Source organism: Arachis duranensis, chromosome 5 (assembly GCF_000817695.3).
Source record: "Arachis duranensis cultivar V14167 chromosome 5, aradu.V14167.gnm2.J7QH, whole genome shotgun sequence".
NCBI lineage: Eukaryota > Viridiplantae > Streptophyta > Magnoliopsida > Fabales > Fabaceae > Arachis > Arachis duranensis.
Genome location: NC_029776.3, coordinates 104,616,056 through 104,616,745, shown reverse-complemented (window position 1 = coordinate 104,616,745; position 690 = coordinate 104,616,056).

Genomic DNA, 690 nt, shown 5'->3' with positions numbered 1-690 from the left:
GGTGTGGCTAAATATGGTTCAGAGGCACTCCTTGTTAACTTCACTGCCATTGTCACAATCTTGTTTGGTACCTTTGTTGTCTTGGCTTCTATTTCTTCTGCTCCCGGTGAAGATGACTATTCACCCATATAATATGGTAATATACTCTCAATTCCTTTTCATTTTCATATACATCACTTTTTGTACATCAATGTTCAATCCTATGTGTATTTAGTATTTACTAGTGGGAAGTAAGTATTGTAATTTGTAACTAACTAGCAAATTAATTATTATCTATTTATATTTTAATATGTATTTTATTCGGGTAGTTAATTTGATATCTGATTTTTTATATATATTTAAATAATTTAATTTTAATACACTGTCAAAATAATTTTATACGTGCATCCAATTATATAACGTCACAACAAAAATAATTACCTTTTATATTGACTTTTATATTAACAATGTAAATTATCATCCAAAAGAACAGATAGAATATGATAGCGTCAAAATTAGACTTTTATATACTTTTTCTTTTGTTTTGGGCTCTGAAATTTGTATCTGATAGAGGGAGAGTGGGACACATTGCAGTACTGTAGGTTTTGGGGTAGTGTTGTTTGTTATATATTTGGGCCTTTTAGAACAAAGAAAAAATGGGTCATGCTTCCAATCAAATTCTGAGGTGTCGCCGTATTGTCACTCTCATGG